Source organism: Euprymna scolopes, chromosome 3, assembly GCF_053919585.1.
Source record: "Euprymna scolopes isolate OS-2025 chromosome 3, ASM5391958v1, whole genome shotgun sequence".
Classification (NCBI taxonomy): domain Eukaryota; kingdom Metazoa; phylum Mollusca; class Cephalopoda; order Sepiida; family Sepiolidae; genus Euprymna; species Euprymna scolopes.
The window spans coordinates 125,540,504-125,560,682 of NC_136484.1; the positions used below are offsets into that span (position 1 = coordinate 125,540,504).

Sequence of the window (20,179 nt, forward strand, 5' to 3'; positions counted from 1 at the left end):
TTATGCATTCATTACCTGAAAGTTTCATCTCTCTGTAGCAGATATGGACAGTGTGATACTCTAAGAAAGCAACCCTTGTCATGAACGTGCGTCAGAAGCAGAGGTGCCTCATTGAATTCCCGGAAAAAGTGCATTGTGAATGGTAGTGACTATGTAGAAAATTTAATTCTGTAGCACAAAATGTCGCTCGGTTTATGGTATCACTCCTGTCTTCGTATCTCTTCAACATTTTTTAGTTAAAAATAATAGGAGGCTTTACTTCCTGGAACAATCCTCGTTTGACAAAGTGCGTCCTGGACGTCTATGCACAGCCATCGTTCATCGCTGGCAAAAGTGCATTGCCAATGGTGGTGACTATGTAGAAAAAGACATTCTGGAACATAAAATTTCACTCGTTTTAATGACACTACTTCCATCTTTGTAGATCTATTGGATATGACTTGACCAATGCTGGCCTCTCGACCTAATCGTTCTTATCATTATACCAAAAATGGATCAGTTAAACATAAGGAACTAACCTAATCCAGGCATTAAAAAAATGGAAGATTGTAATAGCGTTGATTCTGCTTTGGATAGGAGAGACGACTGTTGCGTTTTTGAAATATATAAGGACTCATCTTGGCAATTAATAAATGTAAAAACTGACGAATGGCAAGCATGCATGTTATGAATGATTGAAAATAGGCCACAATTTAGCAAGTGCTAAATTCACCAACAGAGTGTAATAAATGAAAGAGAAGAAAACAAACCATATTTATTAACAGTTCGGTCAATAACCCCCTTCCTAAGGAAAAAATAATAGTTAAGAAAAATCCATATGATGTACGTACCAGTGATGTAAAGAAAATAGCACACACCAAAAATCACGAAAATTGGGCAAGTAGTTTTATTTTATTATTTTTTTTTTAAATAAAAGAAAATCAAATTTGACTTTGGTGACAATCAACGATTTTGCAACGGCATTTTGAAATTCATCGCTGGTTGACTCCTCTCCCATAGACTACTTTTCATTGTATCAAAGTGTCACTGTGTCCGTGTTGTCTCATGAAGAGATATAATTAAATGTGATGAGATTAATGGAAATATTATTCCAACAAGATAGAGAGATAAAAAAAAGGAACAAACCAAGTCATACATCCATCAACGTTTCGTATTTATTGTAAGACTTCTTTAGGATGAATAAATTGAAGAAAATAAAATACCAGTACAATATTTGAAAATACAGGGTGCGGCATAAGTAACCCCCTTTTTGCGAGTGAAACAAAATTAGAACTTTTTTTAATATCTTTTTTTCTTTAATATGAATGTATTTCAAAAGTAAATAAAAGCAAAAAATATATAAAAAAGGGTGTTACTTATACCGTACACTATATATTTATTGTTATGATTGTTCTATATATTTATTGTTATGAAAAGTATGATCTGTTCTATTTCAGAACAAAAACAGTCGTTGGAAATTCGAAAAAGTTATAGTGTTATGAAAGAGAGTAAGATTTTTTTAAACGTTATCTAGCCGTTAATATATTTAAAAAGATGTGATGTAATTTATATTCTTCTTGGAATAAATATGGCCGTTGTAATTCAGGTGCATGTGTAACTTAACTATCTGCAGAAATGCGAGGGCTGTACTCACTTTTGTGATAAAGTGTATGTATTAGTGATGGGACGACGCCAACGTTTTTCCCGATTCCGATACAATTAACGATTCCGTACCAATTTTCTGATTCCGATACAATTAATTGATTTCGATTCCGATTCTTTATAAATCTCTAAATATTTAACTATATAGTTGTATTTTTCTCTGCTTAACATAAAAGCACATTTGTAAAATGTGTAGATATATTTCTAAACGTAAAGATATACTTGTGAGGAAAGAGCTCTCGATTTTAGTTTTACTGATTTAAAATCAATAAATGTTTATTATTTTATCATTATTACCAGCAATGGAAGATTTAGCTTGAAATAAAATCAAATAAAAAAGACAATTAAAAGAATCGTTTTGGCATCGGAAAATCGGTACAAATATTTCCAATTTCGACACTGATTCCAATACCTTCAAATATTCCGATTTTTCCGATTCCAGATTCCGATTAATCGTCCCAACACTAGTATGTAAAAATGTAATAGACGTGCCAGCATTAAAATACCTTCCCCCAATATTGATATGCCGTTAAACAGATTAACCAACCTAAAAAACAAAGCAATGTTACATTTCACGCACCACCATTTTTGATATCATGTTTAAAACTTCCATTTGTAGTTTTATGTTTTTTGCAAACGCAAGAGCTATTTTGTACGAGCGCTTGTGTTAAATGCAATCCTACACACAATGTAAGCAAAAGTACATCTAAGTGGAAGATAAAAGAGACGGGTTGGGACATGATTAATCTATAGAATTCATAATTAGTGTCCGAACTAAAAACATGCCTTTCATCTGTATGTTCAAATCTATTCAAAATATGACGATACACTAAAAATTTTTAATAGCTCTTAACAATTCTGACGCGCGTCTTGACGCATCCATGGTTCATGCATAGAAATTGTAGATTAACGTGCGAGATAATATTTCATTTTATTACGAAAAATATTGCTTTGAGCAAATAGGCAACTTACTGAAATGGGAAATTGCGCTATTTAAGTCAAGATAATGCAAAATATGTTTAATTAATCAATTACATCACATTATATATATATATATATATATATATATATATATATATATATATATATATATAGAGAGAGAGAGAGAGAGAGAGAGAGAGAGAGAGGGTCGTTATTTTCATGGCAAGTGCTTTATCTACGGTTCCCCCTTGCCAAACTTTCGCAAAAAACACTCGACTAGTTGCAGCCATTATAAACGATTTTCTCCACTCTCCATCTGTGCCTAAATCTAAACGCAGATTCCATGAACAAAGCTTCTTTCCCAGAACTGCCCGTCTGTGGTACACTGTTCCGCTGTCCTGCTTCCCGTTGAATACAACATGGTAGCCTTAAAATCCAATGTAAACGCGTTCTTGTTGAGCCGTCCCCATAAGTAATCAAATTCTATCCCACTTACACCATTAACGATTACTACACTACCACCTTACCTTTATCCTCGAGTGGCCTTCGGACCTTGATAAGTGGTGACTCCCAAGTAAAAACAAGGATAGATAGATAGATAGATAGATAGATAGATAGATAGATAGATAGATAAAGTTAATTTGAGAAAAAGTATATTTTCTCGAAAACAAAAACAACCTATCCGGATAAAGCTTTACCCGATTCAGCGGAACAAGTTATAAGAAGCAATCAGGAGTTAAGGAATAAAGTGACATTAGAACTTAACCTTATTGACATGATAACGAAATAAAGTTCTAATTTAACTGTAATTTTTATCTCCTCATATTTTCTTTTTTTTTTCTTTTTTTTCGTAAATAATTGAATTCATTCAAAGAATTCAATTATTTACGAAAAAAAAAAGAAAATATGAGGAGATAAATCAAATTCGCAAAAATAAAAACAAATAACATCTAAATAAATCGCGATATACCCTAAACAGTCGGCGGGATAGACCAGCGGATAGAGAGTTCAGGCTCATTACCGTGGAGTTCCGATTTCGAATCTCGCTAGATTCGGCCACTCTGGTGAGTTGTAGACGACGAAACACGTGTCAGTGGATAATTATATTTTAAAAACAATATATATACCGCTTCCCATGTGGTGGTACCAAATTGGTTAAACAGAAAGTTATTCCCAACTCGCGTTTAGATAAAAATGCACTTTCGTAAATAATTGAATTCATTCAAAACGTATCGCAAAATCAAATATATATATATATATATATATATATATATATATATATATTCCTACTTCACGGTCGTCGAATACTCTGATTATTTACTATGAACGCCCACCGCCATGCCATTTTCGTACGTACTTAATTTCTTCCCGATCATGTGTTAATTACTGGGACCTGTAGGGAAGACGTTACGAAAGACGCTGCTTTTTTTTTTTTTTTTTTTTTTGACTTAATAATATTCAGAATTTAATTTAATCTAGAGCTGCTTTCAGGGCTGCCAGCAGCCACTGTAAAAGAGTAATAAAAAAAATGCAAGAGAGCTATATGCTCAGTCCGTTAAATCCAAAATAGCTGAGCAGCGGCTTGGTTCCCACCAGTTCTGGCAAATAGCAAACAGTACCCTGAACAGAAGCGTGCGTTCTATCCCAACCATCATCAATGGACCTGAGGTCATCTCGTCAGCATCAGACAAGGCCAAACTATTTGCCAAGAACTTTGCAGCTAATTCTACCCTATGTGACGAAGGCCATCAACTCCCCGTATTGCCCCCTATAACAGACAACATACCATGCAACATACAAATATTTGTGTGTGAGGTCGCTAAGCTAATCAAGAACCTTGATACCAGTAAAGCAACTAGCCCTGACGGCATTCCAATTATAATGCTAAAAAAGCTCCAACCAGAACTTGCCCCCATACTTACAAAACTGTTTAAGCGTTACCTTAAGGAGAAGTGCTTCCCAACACCCTGGAAAACCTCATCAGTATGCCCTGTATTTAAGAATTCAGGTGATAAGTCGTCTCCCTCTCAGTACAGACCAATAAGTCTCCTGTGTGTCATAAGTAAGTTGCTGGAATCCATATTAAATAGAAAAGTAGTCAACCACCTCAGCAGAAATAACCTTCTTAGTGACATGCAATATTGTTTCCGTTCTGCCAGATCTACAGCAGATGTGCTAACAGTTATATCTCATAGGATTAGTGAATCTCTAGACAAAGGCTTCCTCTCTAGGTCAATTGCTCTTGACATATCAAAGGTCTTCGATAAGATATCGCATAAGGCCCTATTTCACAAGATTTTTAGCTATGGTATCACTGGAAATGTTTTCTCAATCATTAAATCATTTCTCTGATAGGCTGATAAGAGTAGTGGTTGATAGGCAGAAATCAGAGGCCCTCAGTGTTAATGCTGGAGTCCGTCAGGGGTCCATCCTGGGCCCAACTCTTTTCCTGATCTACATCAATAATCTCCCAAAACACATACTTAAATCATTCGTTGACATCTATGCTGATGACATGACCATCTATGGCAACACATTAAATACCGTAAATGACAAAGCTCTCTCTGATTCTCTCTCCTCTGATCTCAAGCGCGTGGTACAGTGGGGGAGGAGGTGTCTGGTTACTTTTAATGCATCTAAAACTAAGCTCCCATCTTACATCATCAACGCTCTGATCCCTATCTGGCATCAATTGAAATGGATGGCTCTCGACTAGGGGAAGCTCCATGTTTTGATAAGCTTCTGGGATTGACCTGAAATGGAACACGTACATCAAGTCTATTGCCAAGGTCGCTGGAAAAATAGTAGGATCTTTCTACCGCTCCAGAAGATATCTCACTGCTGATGCAATTCTCTATCTATATAAAAGCCAAGTACGTCCAAGGATGGAGTACTGTTGCCACATCTGGGAAGGAGCTGCTAAAAACAGCCTATCCTGCTTTGACAGAGTACAAAATAGGCTCCGTGGCTTAGTGGGGGATGCCCTTTTCTCTGTCCTTCAACCTCTCCCACAGGAGAGACGTTGTGAGCCTGTCTTTGTTTTATCGTTACTTTCATGGTAAGTGCTCGTCTGAGCTCCAATCTCTGCCCCCCCTCGCCAATCTTTAATGAAAAACACCCGTCTAGTTGAAACCACTGTCAAAAACTTTTCCCACTCTTTATCTGTGTCATGAACAAAGCTTCTTTCTATGAAGTGCACGCCTGTGGAACTCTATTCCGTTTTCCTGTTTCCCATCTGACTACAACTTGGATGTCTTCAAGTCCAACATAAACAAATTCCTGATGAACCACCCCCTTAAGTAAGACACTTTATCAAATCTCAACACTAAAGTACTGCACACGCAATAACCCTTATCCCCGAGTGGCTTCCGGGCCTTGATAAGTGGTGATCACCTTGTAAAAAGAAAAAAAATTAAGTGTAATACTTTTCACGATTAGAATTTTGCATCTTACTTATTTTAAGTTTTTGTTTTATTATTTAGAAAGGTGCAAGATTGTGTGGGTACATCCTTTAATAGAGTTACTAAAAATAACATGTCCATAAATAATTGGCAAAATGTGTTGATACAGATTCGACGATGATTACAATGCTATGTTCTAACTTAATGAGGAGGTAAACATTATTGTCCTCCATCAATCATAAAGAAAGAAAAAAACGTGAAGTGATTATAAGACATCACATTCTTATCCAAATGTTGCAAAAATATTACAAAAATGTAATTCTTCCATTTGCTACTACTTATAAATCTGAGTCATTTTTTTCCACTTTGCCATCAAATCAAAATGTCACAACATTCTGGACATTACAACACAATATGAGAATCGAATTGAGCAAAACAATTTCAAACATGCAAAACATATTTAAAGCAAAACAATTTCAAAGATTCAAAACATATTTAAAGAAATACAATTTCAAACACCCCAAACATATTAATAACAAAACAATTTCAAACATTCAAAACATAGTTAAAGCAAAACAATTTCAAACATACAAAACATATTCAAAGCAAAACAATTCCAATCCATTAATCATATTAATTATATTTTTCCTTTATTCATACAATAGTTACCTTGGTTTCAGTTGTCATTAGTTCTTTAATTGAATAGTTTCCAACTCGTTGTTTCGTTAACCATTATTGTTGATATTTATTTTCACTGTCGTATAATTGTCATAACCTTTAAATATATATCAATCCTGCGTCAAGGTCAAAAAGAAAAAAAAGAAAAAAAAACATAAATTGTATCAAATCTTTTAAAATATCTAAACGGATATATGACGTAAAAAATCTCACTCAGTTCACAATACTATACACAATTTGAAATGCCAACGACTTTTTCGTTCTGAAATAAAACAAAGACATCGTTGTCAGAACAAGTACATTTTCAAATATTGTACTGGAGTTTTATTTTCTTCAATTCAGTAGAAGTCTTGAACTAAAGACGAAACGTTGATGAACATATAACTTGGTTTCTTCCTTTTTATCTCTCTATCTCGTCGGAATATTTTTCTATTATTCTTATCCCCCCCTCTCTCACTCACTCTCTCTCTCTCTCTCTCTCTTTATCTATCTATCCGTCTATATATATATATATATATATATATATATATATATATATATATATATATATGCATATATATATATATGTATATATATGTATATATATGTATATATATATATATATATATATATATATATATATATATATATATATATGCACACATACAAGTTAGAAAAGCATTTCATCCAAGGCATGAAAATTGTTAAACAAAATGTTTTTACTATAGGCTTTAAAAATAAAGGTACAAGATTCAATTTGAAATTTATTTATCTTCAAAGTGCACTTTTATAAATTTTACAAAGTAAGCTATAAAAGTTTAATTTTAATTGAATCAAAAAATTACCTTGGATTTATTTTATGTAATGTACAAACGGTTTCACTTTAAAAAAAAAAATCATTGAAAATTTTATATCTATATCATTAATTGCTAGATGAAAGATACTGTTTTTAAATTGCAACAAAATGTAGATTAGATAAAATAAATCCAAGGTAATTTTTTAGATTCAATTTAAATTAATTTTTTATACTTTACTTTGTAACATTTATAAAAGTTCACTTTGAAGATAAATACATTTCAAATTGAATCTTGTACCTTTATTTTTAAAGCCTATAGTAAAAACATTTTGTTTAACAATTTTCATGCCTTGGATGAAATGCTTTTCTAACTTGTATCTTATCTTTTTAAGATTATATTTTTAAAGTTTCCTTCTCTCTATTTCAGTTTGTATTTCTCCTCACACCACAACTCATTTTTTCAACCCCCTCTTTGTATTATTACAGGTCTGGATATTCTCTCTGTTTCAGTTTGTATTTCTCCTCACACCACAACCCATTTTTGCAACCCCTCTTTGTATTATTACAGGTCTGAATATTCACTCTGTTTCAGTTTGTATTTCTCATCACACCACAACTCATTTTTGCAACCCCCCCCTTTATAATACAGGTCTGAATAATGAGAATATCTGATTTTTTTTACAAAAACTCTAAGATAACTTTTTTAGATTAAATTTTTTTTAACTTCTTTCAGAATAGAATATCTTTAAAATTTAATAAGGAACATATTTCATATAGGTTCCATTAACAAATATTCAGCACATAACGAGAAAAATAGAAATGAAAATTTCAAAAGAACTGTATAATTGGTTACGGTCAATAGTAGTCCTCGCCAGCGAAAGTCTTTGCTATTGTTATTCTATTATTATCATTATTATTTAAAACATTTTGTGTCCTGCTTTTTCGCACGAGGACTAATATATATATATATATATATATATATATATATATATATATATATATATATATATATATATATATAGACGAGCAAGGAGCCCCCACCGTTGCCCGGGATTAAATGATGATCAACAATATATATATATATATATATATATATATATATATATATATATATATATATATATTGTTGATCATCATTTAATCCCGTTGCCTTTTAATAATAAATTTCCTATATATATATATATATATATATATATATATATATATATATATATATATTTATTTATTTATATATATATATATATATATATATATATATATATATATATATATATATATATAAATGGCTTGACGCCTTTAATTACTTTTGAAGGCATCCCAGCTTCCACTCATAGGTAAAAAATTGAGGCTTACTTCTCCCATCCATTTAAAAACACTTAGCGTCTACTTAATGACATTTTGAAATCGGAACAGAAATTGACAATCATGGTTTATAAAAGAAAAGTTCCCCAGTATATTTTAGGTATGAGGAAGGAGAAAATAATAAGAAAATAAACCCGTTTATATGATAAACATGTTTTTTGTTTGAAAATATTTTTAGTACTTCTACAGAATTGGAACTCGACTGGATTTATTTTTAAATTCTAACCAAACCATAAATTAATTGTAACCTAAGTTTTAGGTTTAGGTCGGCAAAAGTTTGTTTGGTTCGATTCAAATTCTGCAGAAGAACAAAAAATTCACAGATAGTCGCTGCCAACTCCAATACCTAAAATATTTAACGAATATTTTTTAGAGTTAAATCATTCATTTTTAAATTATATTCCATTACGAGCAACAACGGGACACGGATCCTGCTAGTTCTTCATTAAACCGAAGCATAATGCGTCAAAGCAAAACATAAAAATTTTGTTTCAAGGACCTTTGCAATATATTATTTAGTTTCGTAGATAAAGAAAACTGTATTAAAATCCCAATCAAGAAATTGTCTTGTAACCATCTGTGCAACACGAGTGTAAAAAAAAAAACAAAACAAAAAAAACAAAAAACAGAAAAAACAAAAAAAAAATTCAAATACTGTATAAATTTCTCCGCGTAAAGTCACTAAGAAAAAATATTAGATTGGTGCCCAAGTGCGATTTAAGCTGATAGCAGATCTTTTAACGTATTTTTATCACACGAGTGTATGTTAAAGAAGATATTAATATATATACGTACATACATACGTACGTACGTACGTACGTACGTATGTATGTATGTATGTAAACAGTTCACCGACATAAATCAAAGACGCTTACTTTTTTTTTTTTTAATAAAACGTTTGGTTGAGACAAACACTTTTGGAGTAGTAACTGACGATGATATAAACAGATTCACACATTTTTTCACAAATAAACTCAGCGACTTGCTCTTGCTTGTTGCTGGATGTCAACATTTGGAACCGAGAGAGAGATTTAGCTGTCGTACAAAGCTAAAACTCTGTAACACCATCTTTGTATAGATACTCCCTCAGGTATTTGTCTATTATACAAAAAAAATTAAAAAAGTCCTGTGGCGATAAAAAAGCTATGACGTGTATACGCCTGTAATACTGGATGCATGTAACAATTATTCTGCCATCATTATATGTATCTATGTATGTAGATGTGTATGTATATTTATATATGTATGTGTGTGTATATTTATATATGTACATGTGAGTTTATATGTATTTATATCTATGTGTATATGTATATGTGTCTATGTGTATATATGTTTGTGTGTGTACATATATACATTTATAAATGTTTGCATGCTTGTATGTGTGTATATGTATGTATGTGTATGTATGCAGGTGTGTATGTATATGTATTTGTATGTGTGCATGTATGTGTGTATGTGTATTAATGCATATATATGGATGTGTATGTATATGTAGGTAAGTGTATGTATATTTATGTGCATATGTGTACGTATATGTATGTGTAAGTATATGTGTGTATGTATTTGTATATGTGGATGTATATGTATGTACATGTGTATGTATGAATGTTGGTATGTATGTGTATGTTTGTGTATTATGCATTGTGTATGTATATGTATATATGAGCGTATGTTTATAGACATGTATGTATGTATGCATGTATATATTTATAGGTATGTACACCAATGACCGTCTTGTTTATGTTTGCAATGTGTGTGTGTATGCATATGTATGTGTGCATATTGTGTATGTACGCATGTAGATATGTGTGTGCGTGTATATATATGTATGTATAACAATGACCGTCTTTAGTGTCATGTCTGCTTGAGCATGTGAATTCGTCTGAGGGAGTGGCACTCGTCTGTCAAGACGTTGCAATCATCATGTATGTATGTATGTATACGTCTTTGCTGACTCCTGTACTGCCTTTAGTCTGAGGATCAGTCTGTCTAAAACAAAGGTGATGTTCACCCTTTCACTGGGCCATTCATACGTGAAGCTGAACATCACGATTTGAGCTGCTAGACCAGGAGTAGTTGACTCGTTTGTCTACCTTGGTAGTTCTCTGGCGAGGGATGGTTCTCTCGATGCTGAAATCCGCAGACGAATTCATAAGGCATCCGTAGCTTTTGGAAGGTTAGAGAATAGTGTGGTCTGATCGTGGTATCATAGACAGGACAAGGATCTGCGTTTACAAGACCTGTGTTTCAACCACACTGTTGTATTCATCGGAGACATGGACATTACATCAAAGGCACATTAAATGGCTTGAACGATTTCACCAAAAATGCTTGAGACGTATCTTAAACATCAAGTGGCAAGCACATGTACCCGATAGTGAAGTCCTTGTGAGAGCATGTTGTTCTAGTGTTGAGACCCTTGTAATCAGATCTCACATGTGTTGGGTGGGCCATCTGGTTGAATGAAAGATTGTAGGCTGCCAAAACAAATCTTTTATGGGGAACTGAAAAATCGCAAGCGCCCTTAACACAAGCCTAGGAAGAGGTTCAGGGACTGTAGAAAGAACAATTTGAAAGTTCTACAAATCGACATCGACACGTGGGAAGAACTTAACCACAAAGTCTGAAGTGTAGAAAACTTGTACATGAAAGTTGTAATGCTCTAAAGAAAAGAAAGCAGGCCCACAAAAATCTGAAACAAGAGTTTCGCAGAGGTTTAATTGAATTAATCTAACCATAACACACAGAACTGGAAATGTGACACTTGTGAACAGTGCTTTTGTCCAAAGCTGGCTACAACCATCTTAATCGCACAAAACTCCTGTTCAGGTCAACTTTACACCTATTAGTCCGAACTAAACGATCTGTTTAATATGCAATAAAGTTTGCAAGTCTACTGCTGGTTTGAGAAGATAGGTGATTGTTCATAGGAATACTCTTCAATCTTCAGAGGAAGTCAACTCAGTGGAAATTGCTTAATTTGTGTGTCACATCTGCGTCAAGATGTGCAAATCTGCGGTGGGAGTCCAAAGTCATCTGAGATGGCATGGACAACGAGATGGGGAGAACTCAGTGCGACGGCGATCAACTGAAAAGATGCAGAAATCATCATGTAAGTATGTGTGTGTTTGAGAACGGCATAATCACGTTAACACACTGATTCTCATCAGATCACAGAAGTTAAGCAACGTTGAGCATCTCTAGTACCAGATGGGTGGCCATTTCGAAATTCTAGGCGCTGTATGTTCTCTCCGCTTATCTCGGCGTTGTTTCCAATCATCCTGAACCTCCACTTGCCACTGATATTTAACAACGCCGGTTCAGGAGAGGCGTGGTTGGTTATTGCGCAACTCTTGCCACTAAAATTCTACGCGCAGGTACCCTTACAGTGAGTATTCAGAGTCTGTCAGAACTGAAGGAAACTATCATGTATGTATGTATGTATGTATGTATGTATGTATGTCTACGGGAGAGAGCTTTATTGCTTACTAGACACTATACTCAAGTGTCTAAGGTCTCTTTGTGCAAGGGGTTGTCAAAACAACCTGGCAAGAGGATATGTTTCTTTACAAGTAAATCCTGACAAAATATTCAAAATCACAAAGCGTTTACGACCCAAATAAGATCTCGATATCGTTAATCCACGCTGGTTTTGACGAGGAATGGTGCACTTTCTCCAACTGATGTTACCTCAAGTAACATTCCGAAGTTGGACACTCCGTCAGATTAGATGAATTCTCATCTTGAAATCAAGTAAGACCACAAGAAAAATGTACTATAAGATAAGTAAATGTATCGCAAAAAGAGATCAAGTGTTGGCGTCAGGAAGGGGAGCCTTGATTTCTGAAAACTTCGACTAAAGTAAAATGAATAAAAAAGTTTATGCATTAATGTTTTCTACTTCTCTCTCTTTCTTTCTCTCTCTCTCTCTCTCTCTCTCTCTCTTTCTGTATATATATATACATATATATATACACACATATACATATATATATACACACACATATATATATATTACTTTTTATAATTAGATAATAATTATTCACTTTTTACTAGTAGATATTAGTGTTTTATGCTTACGCAATTATCAGTGCCGGTCATGAGACTCGAACCCAGCTATGAAGCAACTTTTTTGCTCTATTTGCCGAACATTTACCTCAGTGTCCCATGCTTACACAATCATCAGTGTAGGGTAACAATTTCTGATGGTCATTAGCAGAGAGACACGACGTTGCCCAGGATTGAATGAGGATCATTGAATATTCCATACTTTCAATAATTTTGTTATCATCGAAATCATTAATATTTATAATTACATAACTATATATATATATATATATATATATATATATATATATATATATATATATAATGCTCCCTTGAGCATATTGGGAAGTGATGTACAAATTATTTATGAAGCGATGCTCTCTGTGTAAACAAATTAAGCTTAGGTATTTGGACAATGGCAAAACGTTTTTAATTCACTGCTCGCAGCCCTATAGCGCAATGGTTATAAGCTCCGACTGTTGTTCGGGCGATCGGGTTTCGATCCTGGCTTGAGGTAGTTGCTTGTCTAGCCACATTGATAGGTAGTGAAACAGCTGTATGTGGATGACTATATATATATATATATATATATATATATATATATATATATATATACATATATATATATATATATATATATATATATACATATATATATATATATATATATATATATATATATATATATATATAAATCAAGATTTCGTCCCTATTTCAAGGGACATCATCCGGATTTAGTTAAAAATGCTGAGGAAAGAGTGAAGAGGGAAAGAACTTTAGGTTCCTTCCTACTCTGGAAAAGAATTTATAAATCTGCGTGTATGGAGGTTTGAGAGTAAAAATTACTATCGGACAGTAGTAGAAACTCGCTATGAAGGAAGCAAACAACAGAAGATGTTGTATTTGAGAGAAACAGCTTACATTATAGACTTGTATAAGTTTTATAGGATAGTGCTTCTGGATTTCATTCATGCATTTCGTAGCATATCTTTAAAACTTTATATAGTCATGTTTGGGGGGTATTTCGTCTTATAGATAATATTTGGTCATCGGGAGAGAATACGCACCGTTCCGGGGTCTTCCTCTATACGGCTTGTTCACACATCGCCCCCCCCCACTGATGTTAGGCCCAATTATCTGCTCAATACCGTTAAAATAATGATAATATCAATAATAATAAACAATAATAATAACAACAATAATAAAAAATATTATATATATATACATATATATATATATATATATATATATATATATATAACCAAAGATATATATATATATATGTTTATATATATATATAACATCAATAAAAAATATGTATATGTATACATAAACACATAAAAAAGATAAATCTACTCACAGTAATTACTACACTGTAGACGCTCTCTCTCTCTCTCTCTCTCTCTCTCTCTCTCTCTCTCTCACTCTTTTTTTTATTTTATGCTTCTCGTATTAATGTTGTTTTCTACCCGGCTGTTATAAGGTATTGTAAATCCAATCTAGGTGAGTATTTTCCTTGTTACGGCTTTTTCGCATCGGCCACTTTCGTTGATGCGAGGCGTAGATATCTGAATCGCATTTGAATGAACTGTTGAATGCAGTAAATGGCATCAATTGAAATGAATGGCTCTCGTCTTCAGGAGGCCTCAAGTTTTGACAAACTTCTGGGCTTGACCTTTACTCCTGATCTTAAATGGAACACGTACATCAAATCTGTTGCCAAGGCCGCTGGAAAAATGGTCGGATCTTTCTATCGATCCGGTAAATATCTCACTGCTGATGCTATTCTCTATCTATATAAGAGCCAGGTACGTCCAAGGATGGAATACTGTTGCCACATCTGGGCAGGAGCTGCTAGAAAGGACTTGTCCTGCCTTGATAGAGTTCAAAATAGACTTCATAGCCTCGTAGGAGATGTCCTTTTCTCTTCCTTGCAACCTCTATCTCACAGAAGAGATGTTGCGAGTTTGTCTCTGATGTATCGTTATTTTCATGGAAAGTGTTCGACTGAGCTTCAATCTATGGTCCCCCCTCGCCAAACTTTCACAAGAAACACTCGTCTAGCTGTACACACTGTCAATAATTCCCCCCACTCTTTATCTGTGCCTAAACCTAAACGTAGGATCCATGAACAAAGCTTCTTTCTTAGAACTGCACGCCTGTGGAATTGTCTTCCGTTTTCCTGCTTTCCGGCTGACTACAATATGGTTGTGTTCAAGTCTAACGTAAATAAGTTCTTGATGAGCCGTTCTATATGAGTTATCAAATTTACCAAATTTTCATTACTAATGATTACTATATTGTCCACTGTCTACTGTACACTCTTTAACCCTTATCCTTGAGTGGCCTCTTGGCCTTGATAAGTGGTGATGCCTATGTAAAAAAAATGTTTAATGATTCGCGTTTCATGTAACGAGCAACGGTTTGTGCGCGTGACGTTTAAATTTAAAGGCTGCCTCTATCAAGTCCGTTAAGTTACGACGCGCTCATATCGAAAAGAACAGAAAGACAAAAAAAAGCAAAGAAAAGAAAGAAAATAAATAGCTAAAAATTGTAAAAATGATTAAACAAAAGCAAAGATAATGAAAATCATTAAATAAATGAATAAATAAATCTACACTGTGGATATATTACCACTCGGTATTTCTTTGCACCCAGAGCCAGATGGCACATTGTTCAGTAATTTCTGTTAGACGTTTATTAGCTGCGTTTCTTTTTCGACCTTTAATTCCAAGTTGTCCTAAAAGTTGATATAAAGAACCTGAAATGAAACCTCTTGCTCCAATCTCAACAGTTCGAAGAATTGTAACGTAACCTTCACGAGCCAACTCTCTTTTTAGGTCTTCATATTTCTCCATCTTGTATTGGTGTTGCTTCTCTAGCCGGCTCTCATAAGGTACTGTCAATTCAATCAAGACGAGTTTTTTTTCCTTGTTATTGACGAGAGAACAATGTCTGGCCGTTTGATTATATATATACACATTTAAACGTCAGATATGTACATGTATATTTAATGAACCGTTAATATATTTTTTTTGCATGTTTAATGTATTCTTATTTATATTTATTTGTTAGTTAGTTAATACTCCATTAATTTTATTGAAATCATATAAGGAGAAACGGTTAAGGATATATAGAATAGCTACCCAGGACCTGCATTTATGTTTTGCTCTTTAATCATTATATTTCCTATAATGAGAGCTAAATTGTAGAATCGCTTTCTCTGCGTGATGGTGCTAGTATTTGAAATGAGTGCTGGTTCTAGAAGTCTTCGTGTAGCTCTGTCTGGAATGAATTTGATGATTTTTTCATGTGCAAAGCTGAACGAGTGGCCAGGTTCAGCATAATGAGAGAAAAGTGCGTTTAAGGAGTTGACGTTCTTTATATCTCTTCTATGTTTATTGGGTTTTATTTATAATTTACGTTGCGTTTCTCCTATATGTGTGGTGGCAGTTATTACAAGGGATAGAGTATACGGCGTTGGATGTGAGGGTTTGGGAGGAGGAGGAGTGTCTAGTGGTTTTTAATGTTTGGTTTATCGTTAAAGAAGTTGTTTGTATCGTGTGCATACCAAGTCTCTTGAGGGTATTTCAAATTGTTGCATTATTAGTATTGATTGGTATGAGGAGATATCTATTTAGATGTGTCTGTTGTGTCATGTTTCTGTTTGTTTATGTTAGAATATATTTTTGTGGCTTTTTTCTTTGCATTAGAAATGAAATAAGTCGGATATTGTAATGCTTTTAGTGCGTTTGTGATATGTTAAATTTCATCATCCAGGGACTACATATTCTAAAGGCACGTGAGAAAAAGACGATGACCATGGCCAGTTTTTATTCTATTATTGTGGCGTGAGTAGTAGTGTAAGTAATCGTTCTTATGTGTAGTTTTTTCTGTTTACTTTGAACATTAGATCGTTTTCTTATCTTATGATAAGTACATCTAGAAAGGTTAGGTAGTTGTTTTATTCGGATTCGTGTGTAAATTTTATAAAGAGTTCGACTGAATTTAATTTATTATTAATTGCCCTATTTGCGCATTTTCGGGGGTGGGGGATAAGAATATCATGATGTATCTAAAGTATGTAGTGTTTGCTGGTAATCTAAATTTGAAGGGGCTGTTTTTTTTTGTTTTTTTTTAAGCTTTATATATGTATATTATATATATATATATATATATATATATATATATATATATATATATATATATATATATATATATATATATATATATATGGGACTATTTCAATATTTTCCCCCGATTCCGATACAATTACCGATTACTAACTATAAATAAGCAGGATAGTACCCCACTCAGATGGTTTCCCATGGGGAGTTCGAATTTTTGTCTGTAAAAAGAATTATTAAATTGGAAGTAGGTTATATAAGTGATGAGTTTAATTATTTGTATCAATGTGCCCGGGAAGAAAGGTAGATCGATGTTAATTTTTTTTAGGTGTTTATGGAGAAGAGTTAGACATTTTTAATTGGGACATTAGTATACAATGAAACTATGTCCAAACTGTGCATGGTTTTGTTACGTATGCGATGTTATTTCTTATTTTATTTAGGAAGTTGCCATAGTTTTTTTGTTTTGATTTTTTTACACGTGCAGTAATAATGTTAATGGGGTTAACATATGGACAATGGCCCGTGCTAGCTTATGTGTGACATTGTCGATGTTTGATATTATGGGTCGCATGGGGATGTTTTTATGTGTATTGGGGAGGTCATATGATGTGGGGACAATGGGATGTTACTCGATATCAACTGTCTATTTTTTATCGTTTTTTATAAGTTTTATTAGGAATTTATTGAAGGTTTCAATATCTTTATATGTGGATTTGAAGTTAGTTGGAGCATATGTATCTGTGTCTGATAGTAGTGCGTGTATTTTTTTTAAATATGTATTTTTATCTATAATTACTATACCTCCGCCTTTATCTGTTTTTGAAAAGATGACGTTTCGTCCCTATTTTTAATCTTTTGTCTCCTTTTTTTTTTTTTTTTTTTGAAGAACTCAATTTTTTTCTTTTTTTTTCCTATAGGATCGAATGGTACAGGGTTGCCTGATGAAGTGTCATGGACTGAAGCAGATTGCTATTTGTAACGACCAAATGTAATTGTTTACCTTCGAATAAAAAATAAAAAAATATTTTGCCCTTGTTATCGAGCACTATCTAACAACCTCGTTGTATTCATTAGTCCCTACTTTTGAACATCTCCAGCTTGGACACACGCACACACACACACACACACACACACACACACACACACACATATATATATATATATATATATATATATATATATATATATATATATATATATATATATATATATATATATATATATATATACATGATGAGTTTTCTTTTGGAAAAAGAAATCTAGCAGAGTGCTCAATTAAAAGGAAAATCCGAAAAATAAGAGCGTATTTACATTTTGTATTTTGTGTACAGAAAGTTGTAAGATGAGACAAATCATTGGTACCGTCGGTTTCAAGCCCGATAATTAGGACCGTTTTAGATATCCATATCAAGTTCTCGTCAGCCAATACTATATATATATATATATATATATATATATATATATATATATATATATATATATATATATGACGAGATCCCTGGCGACACCAGATGATCTTGCTTTTCAAATAGAGGAAGAGAAGATGGGAGAGGATGAGGTATGGTTAGGGCGGCCATGCTGACACTTGGTCAAGGAAAAACAAATGTTTATGAGAAATCTCCAGAAGAAATAAAATATTTCAATGGGAAATAAATAGTTATCGCTTATCACATCAGTGCCAGGGTGGGGTTTTTAAGAGAAAGACAGCGAGAATTATTCCTATATCACGGAAAGGTTGTTTTTAAAATCTCTGTTGAGCGAGATGAAGAATGGAGTGAGGGTCGCCGCCAGGCATTGTTCGACCTGGGGTGACTAATCATGCCTAATTGGTAATCAGTAAAAACCTCAGTGCAGGTGGAGGTTGAGGTCTGGTAGAGATAAGCTCTAAGAGGAAAGAATGAATAACTCCAGAAAGGGGAATTTCTGATTTGATAAAAACGATTGGTTTTTTAGAGTTAGAGTCCCTTTTACTGGCTGGCATTCGAGGCGTCCACATCGCTCTCACCCCGCCCGGGGCGAGGGGGGCGAAACCCTCATAGGAGCTAAGTTGAAAGGCTCTTGTTCTTAGCTAGGAAATTAATTAGCGGAACTTAAGTTATACAACCTGCATCATGAAGCTTGGATCAAAGAACTCGACTATAAACAAGTGTAAAACGATTTATGAATAATTATTTTGTTTCGTTATATAAAAATGTCCCAGAGTTTTTCCTTGTTTCTCGATTGCCGGCCTCAATGAAAATGCAGTTTATTTCAGGTATGCCCTGACGCCAGATGATGGAAGAGATAGACTGGATCCAGTATGAAGCCAGAGTGACGGCCGAAATCGACAATGTTGCCACACGGACTTAGGGTCATGCACATTTTGCGTGCCCTGAGCAGCAGAAGATATTTTCCAATGACCAGTGAGAGTCTAATCACCCTTGAGGGGTCCACCACTAGACAAGTAAGAATGTAGCCCTGCTGGGTTGCATCTATGGTCCTGTGAGCTGGGAGCGACGAACACGGCCAGAAGTACATCACAAGTATGCTCCCGTGAACCAGGTTAGCGACGGATGCGGCCCGGTACTCTGACAAGAAGGGGGGGTTAGGGTTATATATATATATATATATATATATATATATATATATATATATATATATATATATATATATATATATACGAGATATTCGGCAATGTGCTAGCCTCCACCTGGAATGCCATCAAGATAATGGCTGAAAATCTTTTCGTATGAACTAGGATTTATTGATTTCGTATAATGTTTCGGTGCAAAATAACCTTCTTTAGATTTATAAAAACCAAGAATGTTGTCCTCAGTGTAATGATATACTTTATATCTCGTAGCTTTTCAGCTGTACTGAAACGTATCAAATGAATTAAAGCCATATCCACATGAGATGATTTTCCAGTCATTATTTATATCACGTGTGTGTGTGCAAGTGTGGGTGCGTGCGTGCATATGTGTTTTTGTGTGTTTTTGTCTGCCTGTGCTCACGAGTGTGCGTGTGTGTGTGTGTGTGTGTGTGTGTGTGTGTGTGTGTGTGTGTGTGTGTGTGTGTGTGTGTGTGGCTGTGTTTGTGTGCGCGCATGTGTTGGTTTAACGCATGAAAACTGTGTTAATCAAATTGATTACTTACTTATAGTTATACAATTTCGTTTTATCCGTTAAAACCATCCACTTATCTTATCTCGAGACTTTCCAAATAATCTGTCGATAATCGATTTT

General features: G+C 33.9%; 1 long non-coding RNA gene across 1 annotated transcript in view; it reads left to right on the forward strand.

Annotated features, from left to right (window-relative positions):
* The window catches only part of LOC145258579 (uncharacterized), a 48,829-nt gene extending 30,850 nt beyond the window's left edge, over window positions 1-17,979 (forward strand). The window contains exon 2 of the long non-coding RNA XR_013864108.1: window positions 17,873-17,979. This is a non-coding gene — a long non-coding RNA (uncharacterized LOC145258579). The remainder of the gene's footprint in view (window positions 1-17,872) is intronic.
* Window positions 17,980-20,179: the final 2,200 nt, after the last annotated feature.